Source organism: Podarcis tiliguerta (assembly GCF_965153285.1).
Source record: "Podarcis tiliguerta genome assembly, chromosome: 11".
In the NCBI taxonomy this organism is placed as follows: Eukaryota; Metazoa; Chordata; class Lepidosauria; order Squamata; family Lacertidae; genus Podarcis; species Podarcis tiliguerta.
The window spans coordinates 43,437,528-43,455,414 of NC_139544.1; the positions used below are offsets into that span (position 1 = coordinate 43,437,528).

Here is a 17,887-nt window from a genome sequence, read left to right on the forward strand (position 1 = left end):
ATGCCCGATCTTTGCTGAGTATTCGTTCTGATTTAACTGTGGGGTGGTTATACGGCAATTAGCATTAATCCTTGTTGCCCTACTGCCAACAGGTAAGCAGTTTGTTGTTCCAGCTGAGTTTCATATAGGAGAATTTTGCAGAGCTGTCTGGATAGGCCAAAGATTAAACTGTGATTTTTTTCGCATGAGCTCTGATGCTGAGCTGCAGCCTTTTCCCAATGTCACAAAGGAACAAGGTGCAATGTCATGCGTAGGAGTCAAAAATCTTTCCTTTATTGCAACTTCTATTTTGAGTCAGATTTGAATCCTAGGAACAATGGACTAGAGCTGTTTTGAGGAAAATATGCATTTTAATCTGTCTGCCACAGTTAATGAGGATGAGATAGACAAACTTACATGGAATCATCCATACCATTTAGGCTCTTGAATAGGACTTGGTACTGCTTCACCTCCATTCAGGGCATTAATTCAATTTCAAGATGTTACAATAAAAAATATTTACTGGTATTGAAAATAATCCTGGATGGAACCCCCCCCCCCCAATAGCAATCTTAACAACAACAACAAAATCCAATAGATGAACTTTTATTATTTAGACCAGTGTTTCCCAAAGTGGACTCTATGATGCTCTTGGGTGTGTGTGCTGGAATGATCCAGGGGGGTTCAATTGGGGGGCATTGAATAAAAATAAGGGGTCAGTGGAAGCAGAAAAGAAGAAGAGAAGATTGAGAAAATATTGAAATTGTTGTTTAATGATGCTTACTGATGTAACACAGAGTTAAAGTTGTAGTGATTACTTTATTTTCCAAATAAACACACAAAATGCAAGTTATAACCAGTGGTCAAGTCTGCTGATAGATCTTAATAAGGTTGATTTCCAGGGAGGCTCTGAGTAAATTTTATTATTCTGGAAAGAGGACAGTAGGCCAAATAAATTTGGGAACCTCTGATTTAAACAATAAGAAAACTATTGAAAAGTTCTTTTCCATGCTAGTTGGTGATTTGGGGGGTTAAATCATTTTGATTCCCCCTGCATGCAAAGACAGGCTCCAGTGGATTGAGTGGATGAGACAAATAGTGGGCCCAATGGTGAGGAAGTGTGCTGGTCCCATGGGTTACCCGAGAGGTGAGGTCCAAGTCCGGTCCATGGTCAAAGGTGCAACGTGGAGGCAGTCCTCAGTAGCTGAAGCTGGGTGCAGGGCTGGGAGTCGGGTGAAGTCAGGAACAGGCATGCAAGCAGGGAGCCAGGGCGTGTCAGGAGCTCTGGCAGCAAAGCAGGACAGGGTTCAGGCAGTAACTAGCAACAAACAATGTTGCTCCCGCAACTTGGGACTGGGGCTGGCCGGCTTTTATCTGCCCCAAGGTATATGGTGGCCCTGATCTTCTGGTGACTCACCTCTCCTGACCTGGAGGCGAGCACTCTTCCTACGGGAACTTAGTTCCCTCCGCCTCTCCGCCCTGAGCCTCTGCAACTCAGGAGAGGCTGGAGGGTTATCGGACCCAGAGGCAACCTCCTCTTCCCCTGACGGGGCTGAGAGTGGAGCACCTACAGGCAATGGGTCCTCCATCCCCTCAGAAGCCAGAGCACACTCAGCTGGTACCTGCACCTGAGGATCCAGCACAGGTGAGGACCCTTCAGGCTCAGGCCCCAGCCCCGACTCAGCTGGTTCTGGAGGCGGGGAATCCTGTGCAGGCTGGGACCCCTCAGGTTCAGCATCCAAGTCCAAATCCCAGGTCATCACAGGAAGGCAGTTTCTGTATGTGCTGCAGAAAGAAGTGAAGGGCGGGTGAAGCATATCAACCTGGGAGGGTAGCCTATCTAGGAGGAGGAAAACTCTGATCCTAAACCTCCGCTGCCTTGCTGGATATCTTCGGGAGAAGAAAAGACCAAGGAGTAAAGCCTACACAAATTTGTAGTGGAGTTTCTAAGACGGCTGGATGGCACCTTGTGTGCCTCTTTCCAGCAACTCTTGTAGCCAAGCTGGTGCCAAACCTATTTCTCTGCCTTCCTTTGGACCACATCATCGAGGCCAAGAAGGGGTTCTTGTCATCTGGACAGCCCCGGACCTCCATACATACTGCCCAGGTTTGTGCCCCGGAGAAAACACTTTGGTGCTGCTAACACAGCGGTTTGACTTCACCCCTAAAAGGCGCACGCTATTGTCTCTTGAGACAGATGGATACCAGCAACTGTTTCAGTGCTAACATTGTTTTGATTGATTGATTTGCTTCTTATTGTACTCTTGTCTTTTGGCCTTTGTTGTATTTGCTTTGAGAGTCTCGTTGAGACTGTTCTGCATATGTGGGAGATGTGTGGCGGCCATTTGGAGGTGCAGAATTGAAGCATGGATGGAATCTGTTGCTTCTGTCAGCATGAAAAGAGAGCAGCTGTACGTGCTTTACAGGCAAAAGACTAATCGTATGCAAGGATTGTATGAACTGAAACCTCCCTTCCTCAATCACTGTGACCCTTTCTTGAACTGGCTGCAGGACCACATGGGGAAAGAAAACAAGAGGAATCTGATGATGGAAAGCTTGCTCTCATTTCATTGACTCATTCCCTCTTCACGACGAGGGTGAAGTTCAACTTATGAGGGTTTCAAAAAGTGAATTGAATCAAGTCAAAGGGAGTTTGACCTTGCTAGTTTCTAACTCCCTGAGAGTTTCCACAAATATTACAGTGAAAACATGGAAAGCAGCTATTCAGGCCACTTCAGCAGTACCTCAAGCAACATAGAAGACAACTGTGAGAGCAGCATGATGTAGCACAGATTTTTGGCAACATGGGACTTCCAGATGTTGTTTGACTCCCAGCTCTCATCAGCCTCAACCACCATGGGCAACGGTCAGGGCTGATAACAGTGGTAGTCCAACCAGGGGTGTAGTGTGGAGAGTGCCAAGGGGGCCATGGTCCCGGGTGCACAATTTTTGAGGGGTGCAAACCAAGCACCCTCATGGAGGTTCTCCCAGTTTGGCCTAGCCCAGTGCTCCTCTCCACCCACCAAGAGCTGCATCAGCCAGCTGGGCTCCCCCAGCCAGTCTAGAGTTAATGGGCTGCAGTTATAGGAAAGTATTGCTCAGCTGAACTTTGTGAAAAATAACTTGATGGCAAGTAAGAGCAGTTGGCCGATGGAACCAATTACTTAGTGGGGAGGTGGGCTCTCCCTCACTATTGCTCATCAAAGAAGATAGACAGCCATTTGTTGGGTGGTTATAGGTTTTACTTTGCAGAGGACAGTCCTCTATTTGAAGGACTGTCTGGTCTAAGTTTGGTTTAAAGGTAAAAATGAAGAAGAAGGGAGATCTAGAGGGCTCTTGAAGTTGCCCATCAACAGTCAGCACCCAGATTGCAGACTGAGGAGGAATAGATTGTCAGCTGGTCACAGTCTTCCCTGCTGTGGTGAGATGCATTTCTGTTTAAATTATAGTAATCATTTCTAATTTTGCTTCTCTCTTCCCTGCTCATAGGCACACTAACATTATCATATGCAAATTTTACGTGTAATTGGTGGTTTTTGTGTGTGTGTTTTATGTGTGATGATGATGCACTCTGTCATTTTGACGATGCATCAGTGGCTGGCCGTTGCTCTACCTTTGGATTTCCTGTTTTGAGGAGGGAGTTGGACAATGGTCAACATGCCCCCCACAAATTCTATCATTCTATGTGCCTGAGAATGGAAAATCATATACTGTACATATATATATTTGCAGTCTTTGAACAATGTTTCTTCCATTAAATGTATATCTGTATAGGTTTTTGAACTGCCCTTCGTAAATTGATTTAAGTGGACATAGAACAACTTTAATAACTGATTTTCTGGAAGTGCCTGCGACAGTCAAAGCAACTCATTGCCTCATCTCAGATTTCTGTCTGTGTTTGGAATGGAGAAAAGGCCCGAAATGCTCCAAGTGACAGCAGCTTTTCTGTCCACGCTAAATTTGGTGAGCATGGATTCTCTATAATAGGCCATTTCAGGAACAGCTAAAAGCATCACAGTGCCTGGAACAATTATGATGCTGTTAGAGCTTTCCACATTTCAATCACTACTTCTGCTGCTTAATGGTGTTCTCATTTGGATAGCCAGATATTACCACTGGTCTTTGCTCGGAATATAGCACACAGGGAAACTCTTCAAAATGTTACATTAAAAGAGAACCTGCTGCCAATTTCCCCACCCCACCCGGTTTGCTGATTCAGAGCCTCTTGGCATTGGTGATTCAGGCATGACACAGGGAATAAGCATGTACATATGGTTCTGTAACAGGCAGAGAGGTTTATTGTGATTTTCTTAGGATAGGCAAGTCTTCATTTCATGCCTTCACTTTCTCGTCCCTGCTGCTACTAAGTATACAAGAAGAGTCCCTCCCTCCCTCCCTTCCTTCCTTCCTTCCTTTCCTTTCTTTCTTTCTTCTCCTTCTCTCTCTCTCTCTCACTCTCTCTCACCCATGCAAAGAAAATCTGGTGTGTATCATTGCAGAAAATGGAGGGAATCTTCTGTGAGGAAAATAGCAAAAAGTATATGTTAAGAAAAAATTACCACTGCCAGTATCTTCGCCAAATCAATGTTGTCAATTGTAAAAGTCATTGCTACAAAAACTCTGTGCTGCTTCAGCCACATCATTTGAATGTCTAACAACCATCTCCTCAAGAAGGTATTTTAAGGAGAACTTGCAAATGGAAAAAGGCCTCGAGGTGATCAGCATAACAGAGATGGATAATCTTTGAAGCAACAGGACTTCGTTGTTCCTTTGGAAATTTATCCATGTATCTCTTATGCTAATCTCCTCAAGGTCTTTTTCTGTTATCCTTAGAATATGTTCAGGAGGAGCTGGAGATGATTATTAGGCATTCAAATGATGTGGCTTGGCTATAGCTTACAAGAAAGAGCTGGGATAAAGCTAAGATAATTTGAACATTTTGAAGAGAAATGCAAAGTGTGCTAATGCAGTTGGATATTTTGTCAAAGCTGCCTAACACTTGCACTTTAATCTGTTCAATTTATAGTAGGATATTTTGGGCAAGACTTGGACTTATCCTAATGGCTTCAACAGGATCTAGTTGAATAATAGTGTGCCATGGCCATAACTTTGGGTAGCAAAATACTGTGGTGATTATGTTTTATTGACCACTGAGCTTTCTGCTGGCTGAGTAAGTGGAATATAAATGAATGTCCTTTATCACAAATGTAACTTGTACGTGGAGATATCCCCTTTCTTGTTCTCAAAACAATCCTTCAGGGTTGATGCTGCTGAGAACTATGACTTGCCCATGGCTGAACTCAAGTTAACCTAGTCTTAGCCCAGCACTCTATTTAGAGAAGGGCTGTAGCTTAGTGGTAGAACACCTGCTTTGCATGCAGAAGGCCCAGTTTCAATCCTTGGCATCTTCTGGAAGGGTTGGGAAACACCTCTGGCTGAAACCCTGGAAAGCCACTGCTGCACTCAGATAAAACTGTGTTAGATGGACCAGTGTTCTGACTTCCTCTGTTGCTTCACATCATATCCTGTTGGCTTTCGTTTTGATGTAGAGATACAGATACGGATCCAAATGATCATAAACAAATAAATGATCAGTTACCGTATTCAAACGTTCATACCTTCTTTATACATAAAGCAGCATATGTCACTTAGGCCAGGACTTTCCATTGCTTCACCTGACCAGATGAGGGCATAGGTGGCAAACGCCCAAATCTTATAGATAGTTCCCCTTTCTGGGCTCAGAGCCCAACACCCCAAGCCCACAGATAAGCATAGCATCAAAGCAAGCCAATTAGCATGTATTAAAGCAAGTGAATCATTCTTGCAACAACTACCAGTTAGTTTGGGGTTATCGGAACTACCAAGATGGTGTTTGCAGACTTTCAGGAGCATTTCAACTTTGGTTCAACACAGCTGTAAAATTAAATCCCCCAATAATACCTTTCCCTTCCCTGACCCCTCCCTTCCACTTAAGCAATTTACTGCTTATGAGTGGTCATTCTTTGTTAATCGGCCATCCTATTAAAAACTATCCCTGAGCCTTTTCAACCCATTCATGTACAGTTGACATTCATGTTCAGAACGTCATATATTTTATTCTGATGATCAGAAAATAATAATATAGAGTATAGTTTGAGCACCAATTAGGCTTATCCTTGCAATTTTGTTTGGTTTTGTCTAATATTCCCAATTTGTTTACTGTATAATCTCAATACACTGCATTTCTTTCTCCATAGCTTTAATGTTGCTATCACTATGAACAGCTGGCATTTGCTAATTAAAAATATCAATCTTTAGTTTACTGTAGCTTAGGATTAGCGTACCAACTTAACAGAGAACTGAGCGTAGCTGAATACTAAATAAACAAAAAAGAACTTTAGTGAAGAATTATTGACTCATTTTAAAAATAAAATTTAATTACAGATACATAGCTTAGATTTGTTTAAATATGCATGTGGACTCCTACTGTCAGTGAAACCAAGATCAGTTTGTGTGCTTAACTTTTGGGTGGTTTTTTGTTTTATACAGCAATATAAACACCCCAGTACAAAAATAAGCCATGATGTATCCTGGAATCCTCTGTCCATGATTCCTTTTCCTTGGAAGATACCTTATAAAAAGTAATTTCTTTATTCCCACTCCATCAGATTCTTTCATCCTTCCTTCCTGGTCCTTTTACTCCCTTCCATTTCTATTTCCTGTTTGTTGTTGTTGTTGTTAAATGTATGTATGTATGTATGTATTATTAAATTTATATCCCTCCCAGCAGGATGCCACCAGGTGGGTTCTTGTGTAATGGTGGAAAAGTACAAAAGTACAAAAGCTCTGGCTTTCTGTGTTCTAAGAGAATAACCCACCTGGCGGTGGGTCACGAAGAGTCGGACACAACTGAACGACTAAACAACAACAACAAAAACAACAAAGAGAATAACACAATTACAAATTGTAACATAACATCCAGCCCACAACTAGCTCTTCTAAAAGTATTTGAAGATAGTGATAAAGGACCAAATATTTCTTACTGGTACACAAATATATGGGAATCAGCCCAGTTGTTTTTTGTTTTTGTTTTTTAAGGCATATAAACTGAGAACCTCTAGAGGAATAAAAAAGAACAAATTTATTTTTGTTTTATATGATTTTATCGGACACGTTACTAACATAACCAATCTCCCCTCACTCCTTCATCCTATAAATGGTTGTGGATAATACAATAAAACAGGAATTTCCATTATATCAAAAGTCTGGAATGTATTACAAATATCTCTGGCCTCCCTTTTGTCTCTTCTTCTATATTTGATGCCTACTTTCTGTGATGATTTTGTTCTATGCTTGATTTTGCATTTTAATATAGCAATAATAATGGTTTTATTTTATTATTAAACATGTACCCCACTCGTCCTGCCAGAGGATTCTAGTGCAGCAAACACACAAATGATAAAACACTTTAAAAAATAATAATTCAGGAACATATTAAGCTTTTATATTACTTTCTAGTTTCCTTCAACACCTCCTTTGCCCTTTGGCCTTCCACCCCCTTCCACCTCCTTTGTCTTCCAGCCATCTTTCCTCAGAATGCAAGGAATTGCTGATTCTGGCATTGATCCAGTCAAAAGGCTATGTCATGCCTTGGGAGCAGGGCAGAAGTGAGGAGACACTGGACAGACTGGGGTCTACCTGGCTGAGGCCACCCAAAAGTGGCCCAAGGCCCACTGTTTGAGCAACGCTCATTTATAAAAACAAGAGGAAATAGTAAGATTTTGAAAGTGTCTGGGTGGTGGTGGTGGAAACAGAAGTGTGAGTGGCAGATGGGGAAATGTTATTAACAAGGACTGCAGATCTGAGCGAGAAGAATCCAGTGGGAGGAAAAGTTAAGTCCTAGTTGAACATTCAAGCCAAAGGCAGAAAGGGCTGTTTTGCAAAGGCTGCCTATGAATAAATACCCAAAGGACCTTGTTTTCTTAATTTGTCTTCTGTTGTTATGTTTTGCGTTTCTTTAAAGAAATATTAGAAAAGGAGAGAGAGAGAGATGCTTTAAATAAGGTTTTGTGATTATCTATTTGCTTTTGCTTATTTAAATTGGTATTTTCAATGACTGCATTGCCTGGAGTTATTGATGTGTTCAGGAAGTTATGAGAAAGATTGTAGAATTCATCAATCACAAAAAATTAAAGTGGCCTTGCCGATAAGTCTCGCCTGCCCTATGCATTCCTCCTGCTTTCAGTTATTTCGTGGCATGTTAATGGCACTGGAGGGGGTGGGGGAAGGAGCAAGCTAAGCCTCTGGCAGCTTACAAATGCATCCCTGCTGGGTCACCTTGAGGTACCCCTTGTTCACCATAAGCAGCCAGGTGAGTGGCTTTTTACGAAACCCGATTAAGAAAAATGGGATAAGTACCTGCCATATTCCTGCAAAGAGAAGAGCAGCTGTGCATCAACGAGAAGACATAACAGAACTAAGAAAGCAGCTGAGCACCTCATCAGCCTTTCATGTCCCTCTCCACGTAGCAGTGACATTTACGTTCTTGCCACAGGAAAACAGCCACGTAGATACAAGAGGGTTGGTTGAAGCAAGACAAAGGACAAGATGTTCTGTTCTGTTGCTGCTTTGCGAACAAATCTCTTTGTAATGCACACAGGCAAAATTCCATTGTATCTTGTTGCCGTGGGATTTTTGTGTGAAATGTTGCAGAAGGACAAGGATTAAACAAAGGCACCAAGTAGCCTCTGGCATTTGGGCAGAAGGTGAAGCCAGTATTAAATAGGGAAAGATCAATTGTTTCTCTGTGCTATTTGCCCTTTGAGTATATATGCTGTACAGATTACTTGACATTTTCCTCCTCATTGTACTATCAGCATGAAAATTGTCAATGTCCAGCTAAATTAGAAAGGCAGAAACCTAGATGAATGCAAGACAGAATATGAATAGCAGGAAGTTGCTTTAGAGTGGGATGAAAAGAATATCTTAGATTGTAATTACTGTTCCATATCTTGACATCTATTGTCTGGCCTGCGTGCATCCATTTAGGATTTCAATGTAGTTGACTTCAGTCTTGGTTGTTCTGACTTTGTATTGATTTTTGATGTGGTGTGTGACATATTTCACATTTTCTTACTACATTTTGATTTTAAGCTATGCATATTAAATGCTTTCTAAACTGCTTTTGAGAATCTGATGGACTGGCCCCGTCAATAAAAAGAGTAAAGCATATTTTTAAAAACAACAGAAAGCATAGGGTGGGATGTTTCATTCCCTTGCATTATAGAACTTTTCTACCTGTTACTTGCCCATCCCCCCTTGCATCAAATAACTATGAGTGTAGATGTAGTGCAGTGGTTAAGGGACTGATCCCTACGCCAGAAATGCCCAGGTTTGAATCTTACCTCACCATAAACTCACTAGGGCTAGGTGTTATCATAGAAACACAGAATCGTAGAGTTGGAGGGACCCTGGAAGTCTCGCCCTACTGCCTGCAATGCAGGAATATCAACTAAAGCATCCATGAAATATGGCCATCCAACCTTTGTTTAAAACCCTCCAGTGAAGGAGAGTCCATCCACAATCTTCCGAGGGAAACCGTTCCATTGTCAAACAGCTCTTATTGTCTTAAACTTCTTCCTGATGTTTACTTGGGCTCTCCTTTCTTGTAACTGGAAGCCACTGGTTCGGGTCCTACCCTCCAGAGCAGGAGAAAACAAACTTGCTCCATCTTCCATATGACTTCCATGTGCTGTTGTTAAATTGATATAAAGTGCTGTGGATATGTTCCATCATTGGTTCTGGATCTACCTGCTGTTGGCTTTCTAGCTTTCTGCCCTGCCAGTCCCAATGAGCACCAGCCACCACTGTCAGAATGTTCTCACAAGCAATGTTTTATTTAATTTTAATATATCTTTTGCACCTGACTCTGGTTGGTAGATGCTGGGGTTCTGTTGAAACAACAAGGTAAACCCAAGAAGATTGAAGACTGCCTGCTCTTGGCTTGAGTAACTATGAGTTCAGATGTAGATCTGAACATCTAAGAATAGGTGGTCTAGGATGTGGATGAACAGTGTCAAAACACACATCCAGCCAGGTCAGCAGTATTAGGATGAGCATTACAGCACAGATGGGGATGAGATTATTTCTTCCTTTTGCTGTTCTCTCAGTCCAGTCTGCCCTGCCTTCCAGCATGTATACTAAGGCTAGGTCGTAGGTACCAAGAAAAGATCCAAGGACAAAATTGGGAGTATTTAAAATGAAAAAACAAAACAAAAAACCTTTGGGATTCAAAATAAGAACAAACTGACTCATGGGTCATTTTTGTTTGATCTGATCTGGGGCTTTTGCACCGTAATACATTAAAATCCTGTCTTCAAAAGAAGCTTCAACACTTCATGAAATAATGTTGTGCATTTGTAACTGTGGAGACTGATTACTCAAGAGGTTCAGATGATGACTAGAAATAACTGTTTTCAAGAAAGAATTTGTGGAATTAGATTGCACAGGAACATTGTTGGATATCGTTTAGGGCTTTTTTTTGTTTTGTCTGGATCTTTCTACCTGAAGTGCCTTGTTGAGTGATTAGATTTAGTTGAGTAGCCTTCTCAGTCTGTTTCCCTGGATAAATTTCTTTTCTTCATTTTAAAGTATTCTTGTTAAAAATTTGTCTGTGTTGGTATCTTACTTCCAACTGCCCCTTTCCCCCCAGGGACAGTCCTTTCTGGAACCTGTTGCTGTTTTTAACTGGTTGGGGGTGGAATCATAGAATCATAGAATCATAGAATCATAGAGTTGGAAGAGACCACAAGGGTCATCGAGTCCAACCCCCTGCCAAGCAGGAAACACCATCAGAGCACTCCTGACATATGGTTGTCAAGCCTCTGCTTAAAGACCTCCAAAGAAGGAGACTCCACCACACTCCTTGGCAGCAAATTCCACTGTCGAACAGCTCTTACTGTCAGGAAGTTCTTCCTAATGTTTAGGTGGAATCTTCTTTCTTGTAGTTTGTATCCATTGCTCCGTGTCCGCTTCTCTGGAGCAGCAGAAAACAACCTTTCTCCCTCCTCTATGTGACATCCTTTTATATATTTGAACATGGCTATCATATCACCCCTTAACCTCCTCTTCTCCAGGCTAAACATGCCCAGCTCCCTTAGCCGATCCTCATAAGGCATCGTTTCCAGGCCTTTGACCATTTTGGTTGCCCTCCTCTGTACACGTTCTAGTTTGTCAGTGTCCTTCTTGAACTGTGGTGCCCAGAACTGGACACAGTACTCCAGGTGAGGTCTGACCAGAGCAGAATACAGTGGCACTATAACTTCCCTTGATCTAGATGCTATACTCCTATTGATGCAGACCAGAATTGCATTGGCTTTTTTAGCTGCCGCGTCACACTGTTGGCTCATGTTAAGTTTGTGGTCAACCAAGACTCCTAGATCCTTTTCACATGTACTGCTCTCAAGCCAGGTGTCACCCATCTTGTATTTGTGCCTCTCATTTTTTTTGCCCAAGTGCAATACTTTACATTTCTCCCTGTTAAAATTCATCTTGTTTGTTTTGGCCCAGTTCTCTAATCTGTCAAGGTCGTTTTGAAGTGTGATCCTGTCTTCTGGGGTGTTAGCCACCCCTCCCAGTTTGGTGTCATCTGCAAATTTGATCAGGATGCCCTTGAGTCCATCATCCAAGTCGTTGATAAAGATGTTGAATAAGACCGGGCCCAAGACAGAACCCTGTGGCACCCCACTAGTCACTCTTCTCCAGGATGAAGAGGAACCATTGATGAGCACCCTTTGGGTCCGGTCAGTCAGCCAGTTACAAATCCACTGAGTGGTAGCATAGTCAAGACCGCATTTTACCAGCTTCTTTACAAGGATATCATGGGGCACCTTGTCAAATGCCTTGCTGAAATCAAGGTAGACTACATCCACTGCGTTCCCTTCATCTACCAGGCTTGTAATTCTGTCAAAAAATAAGATCAGGTTAGTCTGACATGACTTATTTTTCAGAAATCCATGCTGACTATTGGTGATCACAGCATTCCTTTCTAGGTGCTCACAGATTGTTTGCTTAATGATCTGCTCCAGAATCTTCCCTGGTATTGATGTTAGACTGACTGGGCGGTAATTATTTGGGTCCTCTCTTTCCCCCTTTTTGAAAATAGGGACAACATTTGCCCTCCTCCAGTCTGCCGGGACTTCGCCTGTTCTCCAGGAATTCTCAAAGATGACTGCCAGTGGTTCTGAGATCACATCTGCCAGTTCTTTTAATACTCTTGGATGCAGTTCATCTGGCCCTGGAGACTTGAATACATCTAAACTAGCCAAGTATTCTTGTACTATCTCCTTAGTTATTCTGGGCTGTGTTTCCTCTGCTGAATCATTTCCTCCAAATTCTTCAGGTCGGGCATTGTTTTCTTTATCGGAGAAGACTGAGGCAAAGAAGGCATTGAGGAGTTCAGCCCTTTCTGTGTCCCCTGTTTGCATTTCACCATCTTCTCCTCTGAGTGACCCCACTGTTTCTTTGTTCTTCCTTTTGCTACGAACATACCCATAGAAGACTTTTTTGTTGCTTTTAACCTCTCTAGCAAGCCTGAGTTCATTCTGTGCTTTAGCTTTTCTGACTTTGTGTCTACACGTGCTGGCTATTTGTTTGAATTCCTCTTTGGTGGTTTCCCCCCTTTTCCATTTTTTGTACATATCCTTTTTTTAATCTTAACTCAGTTAAAAGTTCTTTAGATAGCCACCCTGGCTTCTTTAGGCACCTTCCATGTTTCCGTCTCATTGGTATTGCCTGAAATTGTGCTTTTACTATCTCCCTCTTAACAAACTCCCAGCCATCATGAACTCCCTTTCCTTTTAGTATTACTGTCCATGGGATCTCACCCAGCACTTCCCTAAGTTTTATGAAGTCGGCTTTCTTAAAGTCAAGAAATTGAGTCCTAGTATGCTTGGCTGCTCCTTTCCGTTGTATAGTAAACTTCAGAAGAGCATGATCACTTGCGCCTAATGATCCTTCCACTTCTACCCCATTAACCAGGTCATCGACATTGGTTAGGACCAGATCTAAAATGGCTGTTCCTCTTGTTGCTTCTCCCACTTTCTGGACAATGAAGTTGTCTGCAAGGCCAGTGAGGAATCTGTTTGACCTTATGCTCTTGGCTGAGTTTGACATCCAACAAATATCTGGGTAATTGAAGTCCCCCATTACTACTATCTCCCTTCCTTTTGCATGCTTGGCCATCTGTTCCAGGAAGGCATCATCTATGTCCTCCGTTTGGCTTGGGGATCTATAGTAAACTCCCACAATGAGGTCACTATTATTCTTCTCTCCCTTAATTTTGACCCAAATGCTCTCACTTTGGCTTTGAGGTTCTAAATCTTGGATCTCTTCACAGGTATACACATCCCTGACATATAACGCCACCCCTCCTCCTTTCTTGTCTGGTCTGTTTCTCTGAAATAGATTGTATCCCTCCATTTTTACATTCCAATCGTGGGACTTATCCCACCAGGTTTCAGTGATGCCTATTATGTCATATTTAGTTTGCTGTACCAAGAGCTCAAGCTCATCTTGTTTATTTCCCATGCTTTGTGCATTAGTGTACAGACATTGAAGTCCATTAGTCATTCCCCCGTGTCTCTTATTTAAGGATTTTTTCCTCCCACCACTAGGTCTGCTTGCTGTTTGCTCCATTTGGTCTATGACATTTGGATGATCATCTTCATCAATTAATAGACTCCTACCTTCAGGAGCACTGTCTCCCTCCCCCGCATTAGTCAGTTTAAAGCCCTCCTGATGAGGTTTCTTAGTTTTTTGGCAAAAACATTCCTCCCAACCGTTGTGAGGTGCAGCCCATCGCTTGCCAGAAGTCCATCCTCAAGAAACTGCAGTCCGTGATCTAAGAATCCAAACCGTTCCTGTTTACACCATTTGCGAAGCCAGCTGTTTACTTCCACTATTTTCCTCTCTCTCCCTGGGCCACGTCGTTCAACTGGGAGGACAGATGAGATGACGATTTGTGCATTTAATTGCTTCAATTTCCTGCCCAGAGCCTCGTAGTCTCTTTTGATCTTCTGGAGGCTATTGCTTGCAGTGTCATTGGTTCCCACATGAACCAAGAGGAAGGGGTATTTGTCAGTGGGTTTTATGATTCCTTGCAGTCGTTCAGTTACATCTTGGATCTTAGCCCCGGGGAGACAGCACACTTCCCGAGACATCTTGTCAGGCCCTCAGATCACTGCTTCTGTTCCCCTCAGTAAGGAATCCCCTATCACCACTACACGCCTTCTCTTAGGTTTGGTCAGGGTTCTTCCGTGAGCGGTCCGTTCCAAGGTCGCCTGCACATTCCCTGAGGACTGACTTTGCTGCTCATCTTCATATACGTGATCGACTGTAATGAGGGAGAGATCCTCAAATGGAGTCTGCTCTTTGTCTTCCATGCTAGGGGAGAGGACCTCAAAGCGATTGTGTATTTCTAGACAATCAGAGCGAACCCTGGGCCTCCTACTTCTTTGAGTCACGTTTCTCCACATATTGGGCTCCTGTGTTGGTGAACTAGCCGCCTCCTCAGGGGACCCCTCTGTCTTTTGTCCCTGTTTTACCTCTTGAGAAAAGATTGGTGCATGTGTGTGCACACTCAAAAAATCCTCTTTATATCTTGATTTGAGTTCACATGCTTGTAAAATGCATGCACACAAAAGACCTGCCAGCTTCCAGTGCCCCTCCCTTCACTTGGGTCATTTGTCTGGACACAGAAAATCCCTTCTTCAAAAATGAATGCTGCGCCACCTCACCTGGCATTGTTTCTGGAATTAAGTTGAGCAGTAGGCATATTCATCCATCCATCCATTCATTTTGTTTCAGCAAATCACTGTTTAGGATGGACATGTTGCTACTTAGACACCACAACTCTGCTTAGTATAAGGATATTAAACCTGTGCTATAGTCAGAAATTCTGGTGTAAAAGTTTGGGATCCAGATATAGTTATGCAATTTAGCTCGCACAGCCTCTTGAATATTTTACATGCTCTTCCCTTTCAGATCTTCATTTTAAATATTGGCAGTCAGTGTCTGGCTGCGTCGACATTGTGTATGCTGGCAAATAGTAGATGTGGCTTTCATAGCTTATTAAACATGGGGGCCAGAGATAAGCCTGGTTTCAATTATCATCGAGGCTTCATAAACCATGGTTTATGAAACTGGAAATGAGCATTGAGGCTAAGAACCTCTCACTTTGCTTTCTCACTTTGTGTGCTGGCTTCAGTGTGAAGCTCCTGGCTTGTGTTAAGCCAGAATTTCTCATTGTGTCCAAATGAATCCTGTCTTATTTTTCTGGCTTGTTAACCAGCATGTCAAAGCTCCACTGTTAGGCTGTTATGTGTAAGTTTGGCCAGGATATTTGCACTGAAATACAAATCAAGTTCTTTGTAATGGAAGTGGGGAGAGGAGAAGTGGTTTGCCCTGATGCTTATTCAGTTTCATGAATCGTGATGTATGACACTTCCAGTGAATGGGAGGACCAGGCTGCTGTTGTTTTCTTCTCTAGTCTTTCCTTAGGGGTAGGGAAGATGTGATTCCATTCGCATTTAAAAGTGAAGCTTCCAAATCCGCATTTTCTGAAACAGTACACGAACAGTACACGAACCAAACCCCAGCCATTGTTTTGAAATTCACCCTTCTCCGATTTTTTTGCAATGCAATTCTCCAGCTAAGTAATGCACACAAATATGCATATACTAGGATAAAAATTGTATAAAATGAACATGCAAAATGCATTGTATTAGAGAAAATTGCTTTGTGAAAATGTGGATATTAGGGAAAATTGCATACAAAAAAAAAGGAACGTGTAAGAAAAATTCCACACTAAAATGCCGATGGATTTTCATTAGAGCTTTAAAAAGAAAGCTGATGTGGTAATGGGGAGAAATGAACTCAAGTTTGGAAAAACAAGAAACTGTCATATTCACTCATCTCTCTGTCTCCTGCGTAGCATCAAACTGTTCCCCTTGCCACTGATTTTCCCAGGGGGCTTTCACTTGTATTAGTCACCCTTCTTTTCAATAATGCTAACAGGGGGCTGAAACTGCATTTCATTTGGATTGCTGGTTACTTTATTTTTTGTTTGTATTGTAACCAACTCACAAGATTGCAGCCAGTCTTGGCATTCCGGAAAGTCTTTCAGTTGTTTGCAATGACCGACTAAAATGATGGAATGGAAATGTAACCAGCTGAGAGATTCTGGTTGGCTGACACGGTGTGATATCAATCTAAAAATAATAAAATGGGTACAATTGATTCTGCATGTCTTTGTGTGGTTAGGGGCTTGCATTCCTTAAGACAGCAATCCCACTGTGCCCCCATAGCAAACCATTTTTTAAACTGAGATAACATACATAGGCAATTATTTATTTTGGCATTCAAAGGAAGGAATCTCACTGGGCATGCCCAGCCTCTCAGAAAATGGTCACACGAACCCTGGGAGTTCCAGGTTTTCTTTTAACACAGAAAATGTGCACCTTTTCCCTTAGAAACTTACCCATTTCAATTCAATTGGTATATTTGGGGAGGGGGATTCCTTTGGCTACAGCCAAATAGAGCAACATAGCTTCCACGTAGCATGGCTACATTACCATTTATGATGGCTCCAGTGTGCTGTCACCACACAAGCCAAGCACGCATGACATTAGCCACAATCCATCTGTATCCCTTTGCTTTTAGAGTACTCCTGTTTGATGTGCTTTTGCTCAAACTTAGTTTCCATCTGATTGGAAAGCAGAAGCCATGTTTCTGTTGCTGTGCGAACAGCTCAGGCTGCTTTTCTGTACGCACAGGTGACAGCTTCACTTGGCACAGGGGAAAACGTTGTTGGGTGAAGGCATCCTCACCTGTGCTCTGATGTGAACCTGGTGGCGGGAGAAAGCAACTTGGAAACATAGCAGGCTGGTGGAGATGGAGGAAATGACCTTGCAGCATTGCAAGCCACTACCGTGAGCACAGCCTATTATAGGTAACAATCAAACATAGATAGGGCAGTATGCTTTTGAATACCAGTTTCTAGGAAACAAAAAGCATTTAGGTCTTGCTTGTGAGTTTCCCTGGTTGGCCACTGTAAGGACAGGATGCTGAACTAGAGGGCCATTGGTCTGATTCAGTGCTGCTAAGTTACTGGGTAACAGATGGATTTTATATTTTCAGAATGAGGGATCATCAACAATCCTAGGGGCAGCTCTAGGTGCAACTTGAAACCTGCGTAACACACCACACAAAAGCCTAATCTAGTTAAGTCTGCACTCTTTGCCCACACTCTATTTTAAGAGACTAAATGCAGACTCTGCGATTTCAGCCTCCAGCCACCCTTTCCCTCCCCAACCCCACTCCTGCTTTGTTTAACGTCCGGACTGATGCAGAATTCTGGAGAAATTGAAAGCTTGCTCATTATTTTGTGGCATTTTGGTTGCTCTTTAATAAAGGTATCACCTGATCATGTAATATATATTTGTGTGTGTGTGTGGTGTTGTTGTTGTTGTTGTTGTTTAAAAACGTGCATTTACCATTGCAAGTTGGTTAAGGCACTTTTTAAATTTTTCATTTTAAATTATCTTGCACTTCATCAAGAAGCATGCAAATGCAGGCTTTTGGATTTCAATAGGTAACCCATTAAACACACATTTATGAAAGCACAACCACTATTTTTATAGGGCGAGTAAAGGGATTTGTTTAATCTGTTCTATTTTAAAGCGATACCAGCCACGTGACACCAGGGTATTATGGTTAAGAGAACTAGATAAACACATTAGAGTAATTAACCTGCCTGGGAAGGGGGAGCTTTTGAAACTTAAACACACTGTATTAAAAGGTAGGCAGTGTTGAATTATCAGCAGCTGCTGGATCAAAGCAAATTATCTCATTATCATTTCTTGCAAGCAGT

The 17,887-nt window shown here is 42.4% G+C and overlaps 1 protein-coding gene across 1 annotated transcript in view; it reads left to right on the forward strand.

Moving 5' to 3' along the window:
- HCN1 (hyperpolarization activated cyclic nucleotide gated potassium channel 1) overlaps positions 1 to 17,887 on the forward strand; it is a 179,441-nt gene that overhangs the window by 42,207 nt on the left and 119,347 nt on the right. The gene's annotated exons all lie outside the window — the stretch shown is intronic.